This window comes from Schistocerca cancellata, chromosome 3 (assembly GCF_023864275.1).
Source record: "Schistocerca cancellata isolate TAMUIC-IGC-003103 chromosome 3, iqSchCanc2.1, whole genome shotgun sequence".
NCBI lineage: Eukaryota > Metazoa > Arthropoda > Insecta > Orthoptera > Acrididae > Schistocerca > Schistocerca cancellata.
Window position 1 is genome coordinate 183,600,905 of NC_064628.1, and position 25,771 is coordinate 183,626,675.

Consider the following 25,771-nt stretch of genomic DNA (forward strand, 5'->3'; position numbering starts at 1 on the left):
AAATACTTAGTACAAGCAGATACATCAGGAGAATTGATTACGAACCCTACTTTCAGTCAATTTTTTCACGTGATGATATAAATGGAAACGTGATTAGAAACCAAACTAGAAATAAATCAGAAAGAAGTGAAAGCAGTTCAAGAATAGTTAGACCCAGGAATGGATAAAGATCCTAATAAATTAGAGAAAAGCTATACAATAGAAACAGAGATAAAAAAAGGGTCCAAATATAGTTGGAAAACTTGAAGACAGGGCAAGACAAATTACAAGTGGAAATTTTTTGCCAAACTATGCCAACTTGAAAATAAGTTTGCAGCAGCCCAGACTTAAATTTTAAGGTATTATTGGTGAAGTGCACTTACGGCTATTAAATGAACTAAAATGTGTAAGGCAGGAATTTAACACAAATATCGAGAATTTAGGTAAGTCCAAATTTTATGATTTCTATACTCGCGGAATCGAAAAGTTGCTCCAAAGTTGGTAGACTGTTGCAAATAGTGCAAGAGAATATATTATTGATGACAATGGTGTCTGTTATCTATATATGATGTGTTCGTAAAGGTTATGGGAAAACGTTACGGACTTACGCATTAACCTAGTAACAGCGAAGTGCCAACGGTCTAGCCGCAGTGGTAACACCGGTTCCCGTCAGATCACAGAAGTTAATCGCTGTCGAGCTGGTCTAGCACTTGGATGGGTGAACAACCGGTCTGCCGAGCGCTGTTGGCTAGCGGGGTGCACTCAACCCTTGTGAGGCAACTGAGGAGCTACTTGATTGAGAAGTAGCGGTTCCGGTCTCGTAAACTGACATACGGCCGGGAGACCACATGCCCCTTCATATCCGCATCCAGTGACGCCTGTGGGCTGAGGATGACACGGTGGCCGGTCGGCGACTTTGGGCTTTCCAAGGCCTGTTCAGAGGGAGTTTAGAAGACTTTAATAACAGTGAAGGAAGAAATTCAAAATGCATTAACTCTGACTCTGGCTAAGCATGAAGAAAGAATAGAATTAGAAGCTGCCGATGAAGAAAGACAGAGATGATGAATATGTCAGGCAACAGGGAAGTTAAAACGTAGATGTCAAGACAAAATAACAGTGGGAATAAGACGATGACGTTCTGGAAGAGAAGGAAAATCAAGAAAACGAGACAGATGCAGAAGATACTGAAGGAAAGGAGGAGATTGATGATACAAGACGTTGAAGACAATGTAAGAGGAGAAGCTAGACAATTCATACAGTGATCAGTTGCGTAAAATACAGATTTTAAAATTATTAAAATGGAACTGAATGAAACGTCGAGTGCACCGCTGTAGTTGTACTTGTTCGGATCACTTATAAATCCACTCACTGTATGAATTGTCAAGTAATCATGTATAACTGTTTTTGCTGTGGCTGCCACAGTTTTAAAATTATCTGTAAGCGGAGAAGAGTTTGGCAAAAAGATAGGAGAGGAGACAGAGGGCAAGGAAGCAGAAAGAAAATGGATGGGAGCAGGAAGGGTAACAGAACAGAAATGATCTAAGTAAACAGTAGGAAGGACAAGGGTAATGGAGGCACAGTAGTTTGAAAGAGGCAGCAGAGAAAGAATTTGTAGCAGCTGCAATGTTAACAAAAAGTTGTGTAAGGTTGAAGGAGCGAGGAATCATCAAATTTTCACGAACTGAGTCGAACAAGAATGAATACATAACATTACAGTATTGAAAGTCCCGCAAAGCATTGATGAAATGGTGGAATTAATCACTATCCAGCTTAAGGACCGATGGCTGTGCCGAAACCAGTGAGCAGGTAAGATCGCGATGGAGGCAGACGCACACGACACCTCGCATGATCAGACCCGCTGGCGGAGATGTTTACCTGTGGGCGGCAGTAGGCCCGGCGGGCCAGTGCTTACTCGAAGTTCGTGCACCGCGGTCCTGAGATAGCGCAACGTGCCATGTGTTGTGCGAGAGTTCAGCCATTAGCGGTGCATACCAGCTTCGAGCTGAGTTCTTGCCGTGCTCGTTTCTACGTGCGCTCAGACTCCCTGATTCCAGTAGATCGACTAGCAGGTCCGCATCCCTCTCACGAGGTTCTCTTCCCCAGTTATTCTCGAGCCACCGCCTGCCCGTTAAGTATCCGCGCCGACCGAGTAGTCAATCAGCTTTGTCATGCCTGCAGAAACTAACAGGGGATATAAACAATGAGCATCCGTAAGGAAGTAGAGGAATGTTTGTTAAGAGTAAGTGAAAGAAGTGCAAACGTTATGATGGTTTTCAGCCTTGAATTGAGATGAAGTTAAGCGAAATATAACGGAAAGAGCTCTTTTAAAAAGCAGCTATAGTGTTGAGATAATCTCAGAGATCTTATTTCACACATTACTAAAAACAATACATCAATGACGATGTTAGCTACCAAAGTTTAAAATTTAAAGTGCACAGGAAAGTTAACTAAACCATTTACAAAGCAAGTGTATGTGACTACCAACATCGGAGTTGAACAAGAATTCTTAGTGGTTCTTGGATCCAACGCGGATGTAGGAATTGACAGTAACAGGTAGTAAGACAGTAGAGGAGCAGATAACGGAAAGACAGCATATCCCACAACGGATCGAAGTGTCACCGGACCACGTTAAGAATGCGTTCCGCAATGTGTGCCTTCAGTTCAGCTACTTTCCTAACTCGAGCACTGAACACAACACCTTACAGATAACCCAAAGCCACTAGTTAATTTGGATTGAGAACAGGTGATCTGAACGGCCAGACTATAAGAAAATGGAGGCTGCCAATTCTAGCATTTCCGAAATGGCCTCTACGGCAACCGGTTCACTTACTCTGCGGTGTGCCGAGGGGCGCCATCGTGCATGAAAATTATCCTACCCACGCATCCATGCTGTTACGGGTTTGGAATGACGCTGGTGCGCAAAAAAACGCTAACAGCGTTTACCAGTGAGGCTGTGGGTAACAGATCCCACGGGACTCGTCTCCTAGAAAAAATTGAGTCCTACGATAAACGAGGCTGTCAACCCGAACCACACGGCCACCTTTGCGGAATAAAGTGGTACCTGTTGATGTGCGTGCGGATTGGCCCTATTCAGCAATTTGGGTATTGACACGTCCTTGGAGATGGAGATGTGTTTCGTCTGTCCACAGAATGTCCCATTATCAATGATTGTCCACTTTCATGTGAGTAAGAAATTCCCAAGCGAATTTCAGGCTTGCTGGCAGATCAGTAGGAAGCAACTCTTGAACATAAGTGATTTTGTACGAATAGCAATGCAGCAATTTTTTTTTAGGATTCAATGCACCGTGATCGCAGGAACTTTCGGGCAATTCCCCAAGCACTGCATGTTTGCACACCATCGCTCGACCTCTCCTGGAATACTGTGGCCACACCTTCGCCAGACGTCGGACCAACTGATATCTTTCTTCGGCAACACTGTACGTCAAACGAATGTGTCTTATGAGATTTTGTAATTTTCTTTCCAGACACCACTCCAGTGCCTTTCTTTATATCCTAAAGTGTGTGGAACTTCTGTAGCACTACTGGCGCACAGTGACTGTTCTTTATCAGGTGCGCACAATACTTCAAGGGCACATTCATGTTGAACGTCTCGGACACAAACTAAGAAACAGACGTGTGCCGCGTGTCAGTTGGTGTGCATGTTCTGCCACTTACAACGGCATCTATTGGTCAGATTTTCGTTCTACCTTCCAGTTTTGTCGGTCATTATCGTCAGGGGACATTGGCTGTTGGTGTCACGCTATCGTATGAATCAGTTGCACAACGATTGCGATTCACAGTATCCAGTTTTTTGGCGCTATACGGTAAACTCGTTTATTCAAAAAATACGTATGGGGCCTGAAGATGGCAAAGTATTTGTCACGTTCTAAAATTTTTCCAAATCGCCTTCTTAAAGAGCACTACACAATTTCCTATAGCATCTTTGATGAGTTTCTACTTTCACATTATTTCAAGCTTTGACTAACTAGTATATTACGTATTTTTCACATATTACCTTCAGATCTTCATTCACGTTCCTTGTTTTGCATGTCCCTATCTTGGAGGATGGTTCTCAAAATCAACCCAGGGTAGTGTCGTTTAAATGTCGCTATTACTTCCTGACAGAGTGGCTGAATTGGTCTGGTGACATTTGGTGGAAGAAAACAAAACTTATCGAAATTTTTTATCTGTTGAGGGTGCGTAGGTGCAGAGTCAGTAAGCTAGCAGGTTTAGTGAGATCTTTTTCAGTTAAAAGCTTTTCGACTTTCGATAGAAATGATCACTAAAACATTCTACCAAGAGGTAACAAGATATCCAAGATGTTTTCTGGGCTTCGTAAAAACATGGTAGTGTATTTCGGGGACTGTAACCTCCCCCTCACTTACCGACCTTAATGACCGTAAAAAATGAAACCGCGTGTACCTAATGGGAGTTTTGGAAAAGCAATCGTCACCGAAGTTAACCTGTCGGTAAAGAGGGAGGAAAGGGTTACATCTAAATGAAAGGAAAAGTGCTAATGAAACTGGTGGAAATTAATTTTGAAAAGGGGTAAAGTTAATAAAGAAAGTAAATGTGCAGTCGTTACGTTAACAATTAACTAGCGGTAATTAGGTATTTGAGATTTGGGGGAAATCACGGTCGCCAGTCCTAAGGACAATTACTATAGTAACTGAAAAAGAAAGGTTATTACACATATAATTAGCACTAGAAGCGTGGCAACTGAAGGTTGACACGTGTAGTGTGAAAACTGAAAGTTTGTCAGAAGTAATAAATTTCGCTACACCCTGACTTAATTTAGCAAAAGAATTAATAAAACCGGAAAATCGAAAGTTAATTTAGTGACTGAAGTTAATAGTGAGCTTTCTTTCTGAAGCACATCGAAATTCAGTAAAATACGGTTAGTCTTGGACTACCTCAACAATCATTTCAAAAGCTACTTGAATCTACGCAATTTAGAAAGAAGAGATTTAACTTTGAGCCTGAATTAAATGATTCTGAACAATTAACAATAGTAAAATTTAGTACGTACCAAGCTGAGCTGCAGTCACAGGTAAGCTAAAATATGGTAACAAAACTCGCACTCTTAATTTGTGCTTGTGTAATCTGAATATTGTATCCAGCTAACTGAACCTTGAAATTAAAGCAGTGAAATGATGTTACTTTAATGCTGGCGTCTGAATTTCAACGACACTCGGGTTCATTCCGGAAAAGGAAGGGACCCTGCTTGGCAATGCAATTGGGACAATGAGCAACAAAGGTTCATGCTAAGTTGCTGTAATTATAGTTACGAAAATGGTACAGTTTGAAAAGCTGAGGTCTGCCATACAGTTCTAAAACTTTACTTGCGTCCAGTCTTCCTTGTCGGTTGACTGAAGGTTTGAAGCCGTCGGTCGAGGAGGTGGCGACAGTCACTCATTGTCGGCCGTCGCTGTTGCAGAAGCTGGATGTTGGCGCGCCTTCTTCTCGACACGGTCACCAGACGAAACGGGCTCTTGATGTGCGCTAGTTAATGTTTCCCGTCCGCGACACCATGTCAGAAACTATCATCGCAAGTCGAGCGCAATTACATGCTGCCAAACCCCGAAAGCGCGGCAACTCGCGGGAGCGTCACACAACACACCTGCTCCACTCGCTACTCCAGCCAGACTCCTTCTGCCCAGCCCGCGCTCCACGCGGCAGAGTTAACACTACCAAAGATCCTACACACTTTGATTGTTCACACGACATATCGACGTAATCGTTCGATAGCAGTTTTCCCTAGGCAAGACCCAGCGTAAAAATACAAATAATATTTACGAAACAAACCAATTATACATCGACATAAATGCATAAATATACAAATAGTAAAACAATTACAATATACAAAGAGACAGAAATGTCATATCTTGAGGTAACAAAGCAAGGAAAAAAAATAGTACAATAGATGGAAATAGGAGGATATGCATTTCCGGCGTTACAGGACATCCATCAACGCTCAATGTTTTCAATTCCCTGGTACTTCTTGGGAGCAGTCTGAATGTGTCATAGTGGTTTGATGCTAAAAGAACCGTTTGCCGTGCTTTTTTTTTTTTCATTTTGTCTCCAACGGAAGGCATTTCTTCTAGCGAAGCTAATGATGTTGTAGGCAAACTACTGCATTGGCACCGTAGATATGATCCTTTGTGTAGGCTCGGCTGGGTCTGCAGGTAACGCTTCTGCATGTAGATTAAATTGCTGAGTGCCATATCTGAGTTAAAAACTGTCTAATCACTCAGAGCTTGAGAAAAAGTGTTCCCGTTCCTCATCTAACAACTCAGTTCACGTTTTTCCTATTTATCGCCTTTCCGGGCCCCTGAAATGCAAGCCTTTATGTCGTTGTTTGGTAAACTAAAAATAAAGGCTCTCGCCTACTTTTCCAAATGGGATAATTTCAATATTTTTCTACGAAGATTTTTCACAGCTTGCTCTAAAAATTTAGACTTTACCCATTCCGAAAGTAACAACTCCGTACTTAGGTGAAACTGTTTTCAGCAAACTGCCTTTGTCGATTTCTTGTATAGCAACTAATGTATCAGCGAAAGTAATCGCAACATTCAGGGGATATGAAAAATAATGTGAACATATGTACTTGCTTGGGAATGCTTTATTAATACGTGGTTGGACCCCACATTTGTTCGTAATACAGCTGCGATTTTACTTGGAATATTCGCTTATAATGATTGTATACACTCCAGTTGAATGTTATGCCACTGCAGAAGACGCTGCAGTTCAGTTGCATTATTGTATGGAGCTAGCTGTATGAATGGGTGCATTATCGTCCTGAAATATGACGTCGTTGTTGGGTATGAACCTTGTGGTGCACGTGATCACCTAAAATGTTCACATAATCGTTGGCTCTAAAATGCCCTTTGAGAGTAATGATGGGAACAGCAGTATATCATGATATGGCTGCCAACACTATCACACTTCCACCTCCATGCTTAACCGTTGGAATCGAGCAATCAGGATTGTAGTCTCCTTTCGGCGATCCCCGAGCGTAAACCCCGCCGTCCACAATTCATGCTCCTGGGACCACGTTTTACGCTTCTTTGCGTTGGTTTCGGTACAGCAGCTCGTGTGTTAATATTCGCTTTATGGAGTTCTCGTCGGACAGTGTCAATAGATACGGGATGTCGAAGATGGCTGTTGAGCTCTGCAGTCACTTTAGTCGCCATAGTTTTATGTTATTTTGACACAACTCGTGTTAGCATATGACGATCTCGGTCATTTAGTTTTGATTTGCGCCCCCTGTTACGTATACCTGACAATGATTTTTCGTGTTTTGCGTAGGCTGTCATGATTGTTGAAACAGTTGCTCTTGAAATACTCAATAAGTTGGCTGTCTTGATTCATGATGCTCCAGCTAATCGGGCTCCCAAAATCTGCCCTCCTTGGAACTCTGTTAGGTCTTTCATTGCATGTCAACCTCGGCCTCTGAATGTAAATACGAAGTGTGCACTACTCGTAACCAACCTGCACTGATACCTACTCCGTATTGAACACTCACAATCCAGCGTGACACGTGCCTTACCTGCGTTGTTGCCTTCAAACACAACCATCCCATTACTACCAATGTTAACATAATTTGCATATCCCCTGTACTTCCGCTTATTTACCACAGCACAAAAATACACACGCAACGGAAGTAAACAACCACTTGAATGCACCATTGTTTTCACTGTACCCATATTTTGCCTGGTCTGTCGGTGGCTGAGGCACCAACTCAAAGTCGGGCGCCACCTCTCCCAGCTAGCTATAGCTCAGAACATCCTCACCATGGAATTATTTCCGCGCTGTACAGTATTTATTTTTGGTTTTGCAATTTTCGAAAGCATTTCAGATGACCTGTGTTTCGGTTGACCGGAGTTCTCCCCATTACTGGGGCTAGACAGTATATGATAAAGTTCGTTTTCAGTTTGCAAATTAAAGGTGGGTCATATACTCTGGAATACTCCACATTTCTGCACATAGTGGTGCGATGGTTAAAATGCTGAAGTCATGTATTGGAGCAGCGTGCTTCACCTACCAGACAGCCGATGTTGCCATAGGTTCTATTTAGAGTCATTAAATAGCTACCAGAGAACGTGAGCAATGGCCGCTACCTTTGGGATGCAAGACAGCAATTATCCTGCGTGGCAGGGATCTGACAGTTCCTTGGTAAGTTTCCCGAGGTATTTGGCACCAGACATCAGTTCTAGGGCAAGTATTCAAGATAGCGGATCATAGATGGGAGCGATAGATGTGGCAACAACGCAGTGCCGTCATGGTGGGAAGTTAAAATTTTGGCAGGAAAATAGTTCAATCAGGCTACCTCCACTAACCTTACCACCTGCCATCCCCTCTACCTCGCGTCCCCTCCTCCAGAAGGTGGATGGGGAGAAAAGGTCACTTAGGCTACCTCCACTAATGTTAAGTCATTCTGCCATGATGTCTTCCTTGAAACTTGTGGGGAAAGTACTCAGAGCTGCTGGATTGAACGGACGTAGGTCTTTATTTTGCATGTATTGTTCATTTAAACAATTTGAATTGTCATAGCCAGTAGTTCCATCCAGTGTGTTCACCATGACGTCTGCAATCCGACTGACCTAGTACACAGTATAGCCACCATAGGCGCTATCGTCCCTAACATGACGTAATCCAAGATGGCTGTCTAGGGAAAAATGGTGGGAAAAGGACTCAGTCTGCATCCAGCTGCTGGGGAGAGAAAGAAGTCTATTTTATTTATTTTCAGTGGAAAGATAGAATAATTTATTTAGGGACGGATTTCACGTAGATCATTTATCACACTGATACAAAACACTCCCCCTGGTGTGTTTGGTGTCACAGTAAATAGCCTACAGACCTGCAAAATAGTCGTAAATCACCGAAATAATGCAGTACACTGAAGTACAGACACGAAAACATGTCTTAAATTATCAAAATAATGTATGAATAACGTTCTGCAAACACACTCACTAATTGTAATCTATCGAAATAATGCCTGCACAACATACAGACCTGTTCACAAAATAATGCAACAGACAGATTCACTAAACATGAAACAATCAGAAAATAATGCAAGTATAACGTTATGCTCACATGCTCAGAACACCTAAACAGCTGAAAGCAATGCACGTCACAAACACTCACTGCACATGAAAAAGCTTACGAACTATCGCTGAGAAATTGGACCGTGACATCCCAGTGAACAGTTCCCTAGAGAGCTCCCAAGTCGCTCACACCAGGATGGCACGCTCACGCCATCCAATTCCTGCCACATGCGAGACGACCCTGGCCGTGTGCACGTGTTTACCTAGGCACGTGCACACCTGCAAGTCCAGAGCTAGCCTAATTGCTGAGCAAAATAGTTCCCTGGCGACTCACCTGCGCAGGTGCAGCTATAAGAATGTCAGTGTTATAGTGATGTCTCATGTCTGTCTAAATAAGAGTGAAGTCCCCATTCGTAAAGTGTCGCAGAAATAGTTAACGGTCGCTTTTGCTGTTGTAGGAGTTTTCGTGATCTCTCAGCTTGTCTGCTTGGAAATTCTTGCCCTAAGAGCACCTGTTTACGAATATAGTACAGAATAACGTCGAATGCATTCTTCCTCGTGGTCCTAACGAGACATCCCATGCTACCCTTCATGGAAGTCGTGACGTCCGCAGCTCGTGGTCGTGAGGTAGCGTTCTCGCTTCCCACGCCCGGGTTCCCGGGTTCGATTCCCGGCGGGGTCAGGGATTTTCTCTGCCTCGTGATGACTGGGTGTTGTGTGATGTTCAAATGGTTCAAATGTCTCTGAGCACTATGGGACTCAACATCTTAGGTCATAAGTCCCCTAGAACTTAGAACTACTTAAACCTAACTAACCTAAGGACATCACACACACCCATGCCCGAGGCAGGATTCGAACCTGCGACCGTAGCAGTCCCGCGATTCCGGAATGCAGCGCCAGAACGTTGTGTGATGTCCTTAGGTTAGTTACGTTTAAGTAGTTCTAAGTTCTAGGGGACTGATGACCGTAGATGTTAAGTACCATAGTGCTCAGAGCCATTTGAACCATTTTTGTGAAGTCGTGACGTCCTGCATGCAACATACAGTAAATGTTCTCAGCGCTAAAAGCCTTCATCACGTATGTACACACTTGCGAAAACAGCGTTAATCGCAAAAGCATTCTTGTTGTTTGGAAACTACTGTCTAAGCACAGACGCAAAATTCAGAACTATTACACAAACAGAATTCGAATCACTGTACTGCAGGAGAGAAAAATGGCTGGAATTTTTTGTGTCCTACAGCTGCTAGTGTGGAGATGTCCTAATGCCGCAATGGCGGATGAGGGATAGCATCTCACCAGAGATGGATGGTCTATTTCAACCAGTCTTTGAACACTTGAACAAGGAATAAGAACTTCCACAGATACCTTGCACCCATTTTGTTCGAACCAGTCCGTATAGCCTCTTATGTCCCAGCACAAGGGATGTCTTTCGAATGAATGGGACATTCTGATTATCTCTTAGTTAGTGCACCGGCCAAATTACTGATGTTGCCAGTGTGGTAGCACTGCACACCTTCTTTTTCTACAGACATTACATTCAGCAGCAAAACTATTTTGTAGAGATCGCACGTTTTTCACTGACACTTAAAAGTTTCAAAAGTGGCCTCCAGATTGTCAAAGACGGAAAGACACTCATCAATTGCATTCCCTGCCACTGACGACGCAAGATAGAATATTTAAGCACGAAACAGATCTCCAACCCAGCTATCTATCACCACATTCCGGATCGATGTAGTAAACATGCAATTCGCATCTTGCGCCATACAAAATCATCACTTCTGCATCCTACCTACAGCTAGCAATCAGCAGAAACTCGTACATATACTGCAATGACAGACAGCATAAGCACATGGTTCATATATGATCCTCGCCAGACTAGATGCTTTCCACGAGCTCGGTAGGTCATTCACCGCAGTTGACAGTCACAAGTCATCTGCCTCAGCACACACCAACGTGTGACCAGAGCGTCTTCAGTGGACCAAGGTCAGTCTCCAAACAGCTGTACAGAGGCTGGGTCGGTTCCCATCGCCACAAAGGCGTCGCTGTTCCTGGTCCCGACCTGCTTGTTTGCATTCTACGCTCAACTCCAGACTCCGGGATTACAAGGACACATGTATTTTCACATGGTATGGCAGAATATCATAAGATTTACGCAACACATCACGATATCAAACACATAGCAATATGCTACCGACCGCTTGCAAAATACAATTCCGGAGATATAGACTGGAAATTATTTCTCTAGAATCCCGAAACTTCAGTGAGGTGGAGAGTGCAGTAAAACACTAATTAACTAGAAATTTGTCCCCTTTGTGATTATCTTTACGTGAAAAGACGAAAAAACTGAGTAAACTGATACTACCACTCGCCAATACCAGTGTCGGTGATATAAGAGATTCCATATCATCCCGATAATTTACAAAGTCAACTAAGGTGCTTCGCCTGCTAGATGCACACATCACAGTCGACGTTCTCTCAAGCAAAAAAAAAAAAAAGCGAGAAATATGCAGAAGCAGCAAGCACACAATTTACATGGGAGGGAATAATGGGCCAGCGCAAACACACACCAATATTGAATGTTCCCAAATTTTCACTTCCACGGAGAACTAATGCAATCACGAGAACTTTACAACACATAGTGAGTATTGGTTCACTATTCAGCAATCTACATGGCGACATGGTAAAGTCAACTAAATTTCTGTTCCCCAACTGGTCTCTCCATTCAAACGGCTCCTGCCGCAAGCTGGAAACGTGAATGATTCCCGTCATAGGCCAAACCTGCCACGTACTCCTCGTACACCAGACATACTCGTTCTAGGCAACAGGCCACATTTATTTTATCACTGTACTTACAATCGAATATCTGTCTGAATTGGACGACATTCGACAATGAGTGAAGTACTGGAATACTCCCTGCTGATGGCAGTGGCTCTGGAAATACACTCCTGGAAATGGAAAAAAGAACACATTGACACCGGTGTGTCAGACCCACCATACCTGCTCCGGACACTGCGAGAGGGCTGTACAAGCAATGATCACACGCACGGCACAGCGGACACACCAGGAACCGCGGTCTTGGCCGTCGAATGGCGCTAGCTGCGCAGCATTTGTGCACCGCCGCCGTCAGTGTGAGCCAGTTTGCCGTGGCAAACGGAGCTCCATCGCAGTCTTTAACACTGGTAGCATGCCGTGACAGCGTGGACGTGAACCGTATGTGCAGTTGACGGACTTTGAGCGAGGGCGTATAGTGGGCATGCGGGAGGCCGGGTGGACGTACCGCCGAATTGCTCAACACGTGGGGCGTGAGGTCTCCACAGTACATCGATGTTGTCGCCAGTGGTCGGCGGAGGGTGCATGTGCCCGTCGACCTGGGACCGGACCGCAGCGACGCACGGATGCACGCCAAGACCGTAGGATCCTACGCAGTGCCGTAGGGGACCGCACCGCCACTTCCCAGCAAATTAGGGACACTGTTGCTCCTGGGGTATCGGCGAGGACCATTCGCAACCGTCTCCATGAAGCTGGGCTACGGTCCCGCACACCGTTAGGCCGTCTTCCGCTCACGCCCCAACATCGTGCAGCCCGCCTACAGTGGTGTCGCGACAGGCGTGAATGGAGGGACGAATGGAGACGTGTCGTCTTCAGCGATGAGAGTCGCTTCTGCCTTGGTGCCAATGATGGTCGTATGCGTGTTTGGCGCCGTGCAGGTGAGCGCCACAATCAGGACTGCATACGACCGAGGCACACAGGGCCAACACCCGGCATCATGGTGTGGGGAGCGATTTCCTACACTGGCCGTACACCACTGGTGATCGTCGAGGGGACACTGAATAGTGCACGGTACATCCAAACCGTCATCGAACCCATCGTTCTACCATTCCTAGACCGGCAAGGGAACTTGCTGTTCCAACAGGACAATGCACGTCCGCATGTATCCCGTGCCACCCAACGTGCTCTAGAAGGTGTAAGTCAACTACCCTGGCCAGCAAGATCTCCGGATCTGTCCCCCATTGAGCATGTTTGGGACTGGATGAAGCGTCGTCTCACGCGGTCTGCACGTCCAGCACGAACGCTGGTCCAACTGAGGCGCCAGGTGGAAATGGCATGGCAAGCCGTTCCACAGAACTACAGCCAGCATCTCTACGATCGTCTCCATGGGAGAATAGCAGCCTGCATTGCTGCGAAAGGTGGATATACACTGTACTAGTGCCGACATTGTGCATGCTCTGTTGCCTGTGTCTATGTGCCTGTGGTTCTGTCAGTGTGATCATGTGATGTATCTGACCCCAGGAATGTGTCAATAAAGTTTCCCCTTCCTGGGACAATGAATTCACGGTGTTCTTATTTCAATTTCCAGGAGTGTAGAAATATCTGCACTATTCTTATGACTTGACATACTATTCCAAGTTAAAAAAAGTTTCATTCCCTTTGCACCTATCGCACTATTCCACGTCAAATCCATACCTTGCTTACGACTGGACATAGTAATTTTCTTTGCACATTTCAGAAACCACACGCATACACACACACACACACACACACACACACACACACACACACACACACACACACACACACTCTTTATAAGCCTAATGCTCAAGGCGAAACTAATACTTCGCCAATAACTGATTGCTGGCGATACGAAACAATACTGAGCGAAAATAAGCGATGAGTGAACATGTCATGTTTTCCTGTGTCTTAGAAGAGAGACGTAATCGTCATAGAAGCCACTATATGCTAAAAATACGATCGCAGCGACCATGTTACTGTTAAAATTGGTCTTGGTTTTACCGGCGCAAGCAGTTATTCACGTTAAAAGCTATACTGGCATTAAAAATCGAGGTACTGCATTACCTGCGAATGAAGTGCATTTCCACACAAATATCGCGAAACTGAATATAGCCGGTGGTCGGCGAAGTCTATATTAACAGACCGATAATACGGCTTCACGTCACCGATGGTGTAACCTTGTAATAAAATTACGGAATTTAGAAAGTGATTCAGCTAAGGAACACGGTATGAAGCCAGTATTTGCAATGCCCTCAGCTGCTGCTAGATACTTCTCAAGTGTTTGTGATGCATTCTGTCTTGATGCCACGTCAACGGTTCAGCGATACATCCACTGGGTTACAGGTGATGGTTGATTTAGAATGATCACACACAGTAGATGGTGCGCTGATTGACTCGTAAGAAATGTACACTAGCGTTTCAGATCTCTACTGCTACGCTTTTCTGGAGAAATGCTGTCTGTGATTTGGAATCAAGCCTTTTCATTCAACCACATACCTACATTGGATGCAGTGGAGAAGTCGTTTAAGAATTACAGCCACTACTGAATCATATTTACAGCACTCCCATATCTTGAAACGAAACACCGTTTCCGAACACACCTGCTACAGTAAAATTCCAACATAGTTATAGATAGTTCCTATGCAACCAATCCTCAGACTCTGCACCGCCATCCATCTAGATTGGCACATGTAATCGTTCCAATTTAAATTTGAACTGAGCAGAAGTCGGAGAGAATTATTTCTAACACATACTGCAGCCAATGTAGAAACAGTCTAAGCCGAGTTAGTGCGACAGGGACTTTTTTGACGAATCAGTGGAAATGGGAACATGTTGTCGTATCTCTGGCAACCGAGTACGATGAGTAAGGTCACCACTAAATGAAGCCCGCTCCTGCGACACGATGTTGTATAAAGACAGTACCAACAGTTAACAGCAGTGTTTCTTGTCGGAAAAATTAGGGAAACTCAACATCATTCAGGTATTGTAGTCCGAAGCAGATCTGCATCACTCAGGGTCCATTCACGTCTATCACCCCAACATCTGTCATCGTTATTCTGTATCATCCGTAAGAGAAGAATTACGAACTACAAAAGCTCCACTAACTTCAAACGTTAGAGAGCACGATAAGATTTTTACCGAGTTTCTCTCTTTCTTACTCTTCCGATACATCAAAACCAAATACCGTCTGCTTGCTGGCATCGAGCACTTGCGGCGGTCCTATTAAACGTACAGGTACCGATCCACTGGAGCAGACTGGCAGTGATCGAAGTCGGTTGCACCGACCAGTGTAAAGTGTCAGAGCGCGTACTGTAGGAGGAGGGGGATGACAGTACCCCAGAGACTACACTGTCAGTCGCAAGAGAGGCTCCCTGCATCGATGTTTGAGACATTGTTGTTTTTCCTGTTGTAACACGCTTTGTACACTGTCATACACTGTGTACTCGTATTTTCCGCAACAGCTTTGAGGTCTGTCTGAGGTTCTAAACTGACATGAACACGTTCTGATTCATTGCCTGTCTCAGAAAAGTTGATGTTGCATGGTGTAAATCATGTTGTTGTTGCTGCTTCACAAACACACACATACACACACATACACACACTCACTCACACACACACACACACACACACACACACACACACACACACACACACACACACACACACGCTGGATGATTTTAAATAAAAGTAAGTCACAACACAGAGAAATTGGAAAAGTTGAGTGGCCTTGTGGAGCGTTTCCAAACAGCTGTCCGAAGGTGGCTGACGACCTCTACATTTAAACTCACCTGTGACAGTGATGGGATAGCTTATGATTCTGTGTACCGTTCCGGTTGATTCCTCATATTTCAGTCATGTATGTCATCACTGTTTCGGTGCTAGCGATCCGCAGAAGATGTTGCCCCTCCACCAAGACTCTTTCTCCATCTCAAACAAGCGATGTCAGTCAGTCCTTATGTGGTAATCAACAGTGTACCAGTGAATTGATGATGTAGGGAAGCAGCATACTAACGCCTTATAAAATTCACATCAGTCTTTCCATTGTGTGCCAGCCTAGTCCGCTGTAACTAGCTCTGACGTCATAAATATTGCACAATACTTTAAAATGAAGTAAATAACCTGAACGTTTCTAGGATGTCAGGAATAATACAAAATCAATATGTGTTGGATATCAGTTCAATAACTTTAACCATTTTCGAAATTCGGATGTTTTCTGTAAAAATCATTGGCGCAACAGAAAAGAGCTAGAAACTTAAAAATTTATATTTAGATTCATTTTCCATAATAATTAAGTACAATCAGTATTCTGGATCTCACAAATTAAAATTTTAGTTGAAATTCATGATTTTCTGGTTTTTGTCTTAGAAATTAAGGAAGCAAGATAGATTAAGTAGGCGAATAAATAAAGCTAGGATTTTTAACTTTAAGTAGAAGGGAGATCCGCTATAATCATAAAAATGTGAGAAGTTTCAACGCAATAAGTATAAAACTGTAGGTATAGCGTATCCCCAGAGAGCAAATTCAGAGCTTGTCTACTACATGTAGTGTAATTAAATTAATTATCTCGCCCAAAATATTTGACTTAGCCACATCAACCTTTATTATGATTACTTACTTGTGTGCTGATTGCACAATTAAATTGAAAGCTTCATTGGCCATCAGCAAAGGAAGCAATGATTTATTCGATAACTTAAATTGGTGCAGTACTAGCCCAGCAGCTAGTCGGGAGGGCAGATTTGATCAGGTGTTCCCTCAGCCGTCCACACCACGGCTTTATATGTAAGAATGCTCGCGAGAAAAAAAATGCCCCAGTTCTCTACAGCCGCTGATTAGCGCACCACCTGTGCCGAGAGTCGCGTCGCGTTGGTATCGTTGAGATAAACAGCTTCGGATGCAGTAATAAGTTACTCGGGATACGCGTAACCATGAAATCGTTTTCGAGTGAAGTGTTAATTTTGGGATGACGTTAATGATCTATCTTTAGTTTGCGTATGTCGTATTTTCATGTGCCGCCGCAGGACAGACATTCTACCATTATTTAGCGTGGCGTTTGATGAACATTGCCATCCAATTATGGCGAGTATTCACTTAAACATTTAAATTGAACAGTTATAGTTGCATCAGCGCATTAGACTCTGTACTGCTCTGGTAGTTGGATTGTATGGATTCTTTTTGGTCTGTGACTTTCAGAATATAGTGAACATTTTAGAGCAAATGGTTTTTGATTATGAATCCCAGACAATCTCCTAATTCCTCAGAGCGATAAGCTGTACCTATAAATGTATTTTTTAGATGAAGTGGGCACTAGGAATTGTAATTACAGGCTTCACGTTTTGCTAATCACTTTCTGGCTGCCAATATTGTAGTTAGAGAGCCAGTGTTGAGAACGGCAAACAACAGCATTAAATAAATAATAGGAACATACACAATTATTCCACCTGCTGCCCCACAATGAGATGGAAAAAACATTGTCAATGTACTGTAATAATAAGTATCACAGTTGATAGTGCAAAAAATTTTAACAATTTTACAATTATTTCAAAATTGACCAATGTCGTGACAGCATGCTTCCCAATTTCAGTATCATCACTAAACCGCCTCCTCCTCCACTTTGAGAGTACCAATGCGAATGTAGATATCTGACTGTGCAGTATGTCCATTCATTGTTAATTCCTAAACATATACATCATCAAAGTATACCAGACAGTGATCTACACATTTCTAGCACTTCCAGCATGCTGCGTAATTTACCATCTTGATCTATGCGGATGGGAGTTACAGGGCATTCTCGTATTCTTAGGATAAAGTTAGAGACTGAGAGATGCCCTAGCATTGTCTTTTACAATCCGCTCTGTAGCACCGTTACCAATTTAATCTGCCGCTGACCAGAAGTAGACAACTATATTCCGCATCTTGTGAATGAATGGAGCTTGCTGAGTCCGCACACTTCGAAGTGCACAAGATGTGTGCATGTCTAGGAGGTTAGCAACTCTTATTGGTGTATAGTAGTAGGTTAGCACCCCTTATCGGTGTATAGTAGTAGATTTGAAAGCGTTGTGATCTATAACGAGGTATGATTTAATGACAGACCGATGATACATTCTAGAGAGGGAGGGAGTTGTTGCTACAGTTCATTTGACCATTTTTTCCGTTGTTCTGTCACGATGCAACAGCTGTCTGACAGCCTGCGTTCGTCTCATGTAGAACCACGTGTTACGTGCATGACTTAGAGCACTGTCTACTTGTGATCCCTAACAGCAGGCCTTTTGGTGATCAGAGAACTTCCATCTCCTGTGATTAAAAATAATACCATCCTATTACGACACATTACTTTAAACGAACGAAGATTTACGCGATGTCGCATCTTTGGTATAAATTCGATACTTCAGTTTCATACCTAAGATGATTCTAAGTTAGTGACAGGTGTTTGTGGGGCACTGTATTCCCCGCGTATACAATTACTTGAGAGATGTCGTGTTGAAGGAGTTTGTGGCGGCATGACGTGTAATTTCACATGTCAAACGCTGCTGCTACGCGTTTATCTGTTCCCTTGTAAGAGGTATTCTCCATTACTAAAGATCACCGGATTTATGTGGGCGTAGTTTAATTTCTGAACCATGATCGGATGTGAACAGTTGACGCTATACAACTCTGAATGGCTATACTCTGCATGTATCACACAGAACCGATGTTTGTAGGAGGTAGTATTTTCATTATGTTACCGTATAAGGATGCATGTAATGCACGGTAAATATATTTCTTACACTGGAATATTAACAGCACGGCATTCCACAAGACTAAAGGATGGAAACTGAAGCGATCTAGCATTGTAGCCTGTTGTAAGTGGAAAACCGTGGATCCTTAGGAGTGGATGTGATTGTGTTCTTTCTTATCAGTAGCCGGCCAGAGTGGCCGAGCGGTTCTAGGCGCTACAGTCTGGAACCGCATGACCGCTACGGTCACAGGTTCGAATCCTGCCTCGGGCATGGATGTGCTTGATGTCCTTAGGTTAGTTAGGTTTAAGTAGTTCTAAGTTCTAGGGGACCGATGACCTCAGAATATAAGCCCCATAGTGCTCAGAGCCGTTTGAACCATTTTTTTCTTATCAGTAACTTAATGGTAGTGATCCCAGACGCAAGAATAATACTTTAGAAGTGATATCGTAGTTGATTTATGTAAAATGCTTCGAACTCCATCCGTCTGGAGCCCCATCATGCACAAAAACTACCCGTGTCTTGCTCTTCTTATCCGCTTGCTATTAGATCACAACGCCTTGAGATCTACTACATATAACACCGACAAGGAGTGCTAACCTCCTAGACATGCACGCGTCTGGAGACATCTTGTGCACCTCGAATTGTGCAGACTAGGCAAGCTCCATTCTGAGATGCGGAATGTACTGGTCTACTTCTGGTCAGCTGCAGATTAAATCGGTTATGGTGCTGCAGAGCGGGTTGGTCAAAGACAATGCTAAGGGATCTTTCAGTCTCTAACTTTATCCTAAGAATTCGATGCATAAAGCCAATATACACTCCTGGAAATGGAAAAAAGAACACATTGACACCGGTGTGTCAGACCCATCATACTTGCTCCGGACACTGCGAGAGGGCTGTACAAGCAATGATCACACGCACGGCACAGCGGACACACCAGGAACCGCGGTGTTGGCCGTCGAATGGCACTAGCTGCGCAGCATTTGTGCACCGCCGCCGTCAGTGTCAGCCAGTTTGCCGTGGCATACGGAGCTCCATCGCAGTCTTTAACACTGGTAGCATGCCGCGACAGCGTGGACGTTGAAATGCGGCAAAGTCACAAATTGAAAATATGATCACTATTTTTTCTTATTTACTTAAATTTGCCATATTTCGTGACAGTACCTTTTCCATTAGACGTTTATACGGCGATATAGTCTTGGCTTCAGTTGTCTGAAAATGATTCCACAATGCGTCTTTGTTGGTTGCAGAATTGACGTGGTTCAACGTGTTTCATTTTGGTGTTTCAAATACAGTTTCTTCAAATGTAATTTCTTCTTTTTAATTAATACAAAAATAATAGTAACATACTTCAAATTGTTCTTCCGTCAACACCATGGTCAACACACACCAAGAGTTAGCTGCCGAGTTACTACAGTCAAAGATGACTCTAACGTCAAAGATGTTTTACACCACACACAATCTTCCAGTTGTAATCAGTCTCTCTGCTAATCTTCGATACATTTTCTAATAGTAATCAATATGCTTTTACTCTCAAAAACAGAAGTAAATTAACATATAATAAGACAAATTATAATAAATCCTGACAAAAATATAAGAAAACATTTAAATTCGGTATTGACAAATACGGTAAAGAAATTACATCTCCCAGATCCATTTCAACTGCTCCCCAGGGCTTTTGTTGTTATGGACATATACAACAAAATCCCGACCACACTCAGTAATGGATCTGTATTGCACAATTAGTACATTAATAATGCAGTCTGATAACCTCTTCCAAATTTGGACTCTTTGAATCTGTGGACTAGTTACTGGCTGTTGTTGCAATGATACTTCCCCATCAATCTCATACACAAAAATTCAAGTAACGAAATTATTTGACATGACAAATATACATGGTATAAAACATACATGAGAAATATTCTAACATACAGCATACAGATTGAAAATAATAGAAAGGCAAAACTCATTTCCTAGATTAAGATTTAAATTTTTTTTTTATAAATATTAATGTTAGTTTCATTATTCTTACATATTGTACAGTAAAAATGATACTGGACATATATAGTGTAATGTGTTTTTCTCTATATTTGCCTTTTATATATATATATTTTTTTTAACTTCTGACTTTTTTTATTTTTTATATTTTTTTTTATTAGTCATGTTTTTTTGTTTTTTGTATATTTTTTTTTCTTATGATTTTCTTTTTTAATTTTTTTTTACTCATGTTTTTTTTTTATATATTTTTTTATTTTCTTCTTTTAGTACAGTTAAAGATACATCAGTACTATCTAATTTTTTTTTTTTTTTTTGCAATCATTTATGTACACTTGCCTCTCTACTACAATATTACTACAAATCACATTCTTGTGAAGAGTACTTTTGCTCCCCACAACATCAGTATAAACAACAATAAACTGCTCATATATCATGAGGCTTTATCTAAAATTGGTTTTGAAACTTATACCTTTGCATGCATGTCCTCACATGCATGCCTTCACCCACAGGGAAGACTTAGCTTCCAAAAATTAGAAAAATTCAGAAATGCTCACTATGGAGACTTTTTTTTGTAAAAAAGTAAAAATAAATCTCTATCTCTTTTTTTTTTGTTACAACAGTGTTTTTTCATCAGTTTCAATTAACATGTGACTTCAAATTATTACTTTATATATGCAAATATACATACTTGGTTGTACAGGCAGTTTTGTTCTAACAAGCATATTCCAGTGGAGGACTTTTGTTTTAGATGATAATAGGTTATTTAAATTCTGAAATTATGATTTCTGTTCATACAGTTTTAAAGAGACAACATTCCTGAGACCAAATAATTTCTTTGACTTAGGATACACCAAACGATAAGCATTAGGGTGTGGATTTTCTATGACTTCAAAAGGCCCAATATAGATATCAAAGAATTTTTTAATTTCTGAAGTTAACATTTTTGATTTTTCATGAGATTTGACCAGAACAAGATCCCCAATTTTAAAAGTGGTTAATCTTACCCTATTGTTATGTCTTTTATTCCTCTTTTCCCCTTGTTTCCTCATAGTTTCCCTGACAATATCTTCTCTCTCTTGCATAGTTAAAGGTGTACATTTAGGAAATTCAATAAGTTCTGATATAAGATTTGGAGGTCTAATATTAAACATAATCTCATACAGTGAAAATCCTGTGGAACTATGTTGTAGGCTATTCATAATATCTTCAAAATTTCGAATGTGCTCAAACCAGGTTGGATGTTTATGGCTGCAATAGGTTCTACAAAGTCTCCCAATTTCCCTCATATATCTTTCTGCAGGATTGGTGGACGGAGAATAAACAGATATAAGTATATGCTTCAATTTTGATCTTTCAATAAACTTTTTCCAAATTTTAGAGGTGAACTGTGAACCATTATCTGATAATATTGCTTTTGGTTTACCCACCTGTGCGAAATAATCTCTTTCAATTTTTATTGTAATTTCATGGCTAGTAGCTTTTTTCACTGGATATAGTTTAATTAATTTTGAAAATACATCTACCATAACAAATATGTAACAGTGACCACCTTTACTCTTTGGTAACATTCCATATAAGTCCACTGCGATAAGATCTAAAGGTTTTTCCGGAATAATGTTTTGCATCTCTCCACCACATCTTTTATTGCTCACTTTAACTCTCTGACATTTGTCACAGGTTGCCAATTCTTTTCTTACCTTCTTTCCAATATTGTAAAAATAAACATTTTCTTGTATCTTTTGAATACACTTCTGTATCCCACAATGACCAAAACTTTCATGTATGTAAATGATCAGCTTATCAGCATCTGCCTCTGGCCAACACAGTTTCCAATTATCAGAATCTACATCTGTTCTCCGAAATAAAATCCCCTTATGTAATTTGTAAAATTTATCAAGTTTCTCATACCCGTTCTTGCCTAAACATTCCTTGATTAATTTCCAACTCTGATCTAAATTTTGATTTTTTCTAATTTTGTTACACATAGCTCTAATTGTTTTTTCATTTTCCACCCCTTTCAAGTATCTAATTTTAAATTGCTTTTCCTCCTCTTGTTCAAAAATCTCCTTTTCTCCCCCAATTGGTAACCTTGAAAGTGAATCAGCTACTACATTCTCAGAACCTTTTATGTGTTTGATTTCAAAGTCAAACTGTTGCAGAAAAATTGCCCATCTGGTCAATCTACTGTGGTATAATTTGCACTCTTGTAAGTAACTCAAAGCTTTGTGATCCGAAAATACTATGGTTTTATGTCCAACAAGGTAAATTCTAAATTTTGTAAAAGCCCAATGAATTGCCAAAAGTTCCTTCTCTGTGACTGTATAATTTTTCTCATGCTTGAGTAACATTCTGCTTGCAAATGCTATGGTACAATGTATCTTAACCCCATTCTCTACTCTTTCTTGAAATAACTCTGCTCCAAGCCCATAATTACTGCTATCAGTGTTCAAACAAAATGGTAAATTAAAATCAGGCCTGTATAATAAGTGTTGCTTCCTCAACTCTTGCTTAATTTTATCAAACTCTTCCTGACAACTTTTATCCCAAACCCAAACAGTGTTTTTCTTAAGTAACTGACTTAAACATGGTGCATTCAGACTCTGATCACTTATATGTTTTCGGTAATAACCGCATAACCCAAAGAACGACTTTAATTGTTTTTTAGTCTTAGGAATAGGAATTTCTGAAATTGCTTTAATTTTTTCTGGATCTGGCAAAATTCCCTTATCTGTGACAACATGACCCAAAAATTTTAATTCAGAAACTGCAAATTTACATTTTTCTAACTTCAATGTCATCCCCCCTTTTCTAAGTTTTTCACAAACTGACTTCAAAATCAAAAAATGTTCCTCCCAATTTTGTCCTGTAACCAAAATGTCATCCACATAAATTATCAGTTTAGATGCAAGTTCTTGCCCCAGTACATGATCCAAAGCTCTTATAAATTCAGAAACAGAAGAATTTAACCCAAATGGCACAACACAATATTGGTAACTCTTACCATTGTACAAGAAAGCAGTATATTTCCTAGAATTAACCGAAAGTGGTACCTGATGAAAACCCGAAGTTAGATCCAAACTTGACATATATTTTATATTTGTAAATTTATAGAGTAACTCATCTATGTTTTCGGGATGGTCTGTCTGTCTGAACAAAATTTTGTTTAAGTGTCTAGAGTCCAAAACCAATCTTACTCCACCATTTTTTTTCGAAACTACTACTAGAGGATTATTATATGCACTGATACTCCTTTCTATTATATTACATCCTTCCATCTTTTTCAGCTCTTTCTCAACAGCAGGTCTTTTTGATATTGCAATACTGTATGGTTTTATGAAAAATGGTTCATGAGATTTTACCTGAAGCTCACACTGATAACCCTTTACCCTACCAGGTATGTCACTGAAAACATCACTGTATTCCCACAGCAGATTTTCCAACTGTTGTTTTTGCTCCCCAGATAAATTTTGTGTTTCCGAAATTTTCAAATTTACTAAATTCACAAATTCAACTTCATCAGTATCAAATCTATGAGTTTCAATATTCTCCAATCTATTTTCTTTTAGTAAATTGATACTGTCAAAATTTCCATTACTCTGATCACCAAGTGTGTTCACAAAATTTGTCTGAATGTATTCCCTTTCACTAGTTTCTATCAAAAGTTTTCTTCCAACCCAATCAAATGCTGTATTTACTTTTACTATCCAATTCATACCCAAAAGAAAATCCTCATTAAATTCCTGAATTACAAAACATCCATGTGTGAACAACTTGCCTTCAATTAAAAATGTCACTAAAGCCTGGCTTTTTACCAATTTACTGCTCTTCCCAGTAGCACCTTTTATCTTTACCCCAACAACTGGCATTTCAACAAAATCTTTCCCCACCTTCAATTTCTTGCTTAACCTTTCAGATATTCCCGAGATCTCACTTCCTGTATCAATTAAACATTTACCAATCCATGACCCAATTTGAACTTTTATATAAGGACTGCAAAATTGATCACTTTTCTCAGAACCTGTATCCTCATGTAACAAATCACTTTCAATTTCCCCAAACCTATACTTATCAGAATCATATGGTATATCATTACATGTATTATTTGTCACAGTTATAAAATTTGCACAAGACACAAAATTATCATTAGTACTCTCTATTATCTCAAATAGCCAAGAATTTTCATCCAAATCACATTGTTTACTATTGAAGTACTTATCCTTCAGCTTTTCAAAAATAAAATATCTCATCTTTTTCCACCACTCAGGACATACAGTTTCACATACATTAATAAGCATCTTTCTAAAGTTCTTGTCAAAAGAAATAGTTTCACTGTTCAGCCATATATTCATAAGAAATGCGTGTGTATCATTAGTATCTGTAAAAGTTTCACTTAGGCTACAAGTTATACATGTGGCACCGTTATTTGTGTAGTCAGATTCTTTACCAACAACATCAAAATTCACACTTTCACATACATCCATCTTGTGAGCTTTATTCATCCTGGTAACATCCCTGGGAATTTCTATAATATTCTCATTATTTAATCCATTTTCAACCATGTGTATACCCAACTCCCTATTTAAACTAATGAAATACCTTTCCACAACATCATCATCAATACCATTACCATCATTATCAACTTTATCAACAACATCATTATCATTATACATATTCAAGTCATACACATTCAAATTATCCCCCAAAATATTATTTCCCCTTTCAAAAGTTACCAGATCTCTTTCACCAATATTTTCATTCTCACAGCATGCATTCTCTCTTTCATTCACACACATCTCTGAATTACTACAAATTACATCATCTGACAAAGTGTTGTTCTTTTCTGCCCAAGTGTAAAACTCTGTTAAATTAAATGGATCACAATTACTTTTATCTACTGTATGTTCTTGTGTACTGAAAATTTTATTTTTATCAATATTATTTTCCTCTTGAAATTTTTTCAATAAGTAACAACTAATAACCTCATGTGATAGCTTAGGTTTGGAACTGTCATGTTTGGGTTTATGATAGTCACATCCATTGGTCCTTTCATCATGCTCACCTTCTGCCTCAACCTTGCGGACCTTCAAGGGGGCGTCTACTCGTTTTTTGTTTCCTGAATTACAACTTGTTCCTGTTTGAACTGCTGATTGTGGTTCTGCCAATGCCTCTGATCCACATTTCTGTTCCCATTCCTTTGCCAAACATTACCTGATTGTCGATAGTTTCTATTGTACTGATCTCTAT